Source organism: Lupinus angustifolius, chromosome LG03 (assembly GCF_001865875.1).
Source record: "Lupinus angustifolius cultivar Tanjil chromosome LG03, LupAngTanjil_v1.0, whole genome shotgun sequence".
Lineage (NCBI taxonomy): Eukaryota > Viridiplantae > Streptophyta > Magnoliopsida > Fabales > Fabaceae > Lupinus > Lupinus angustifolius.
Window position 1 is genome coordinate 18,631,925 of NC_032011.1, and position 210 is coordinate 18,632,134.

Here is a 210-nt window from a genome sequence, read left to right on the forward strand (position 1 = left end):
TTTTTATGTGAATTTCACTCGAAAATATACTAAACTTGTCATTTTCATATAGATATGCGTGTCTCAATTTGTATTATTCTTCAATAAGTGATACAAATAAATGATAGATAATATACTGATAATGTGTAAATCTTTATACTCATAGTGTATAAATAATACACTCGAAACTTAAATTATATAATTATCAAATTGACTTTAACAAACAGGAAC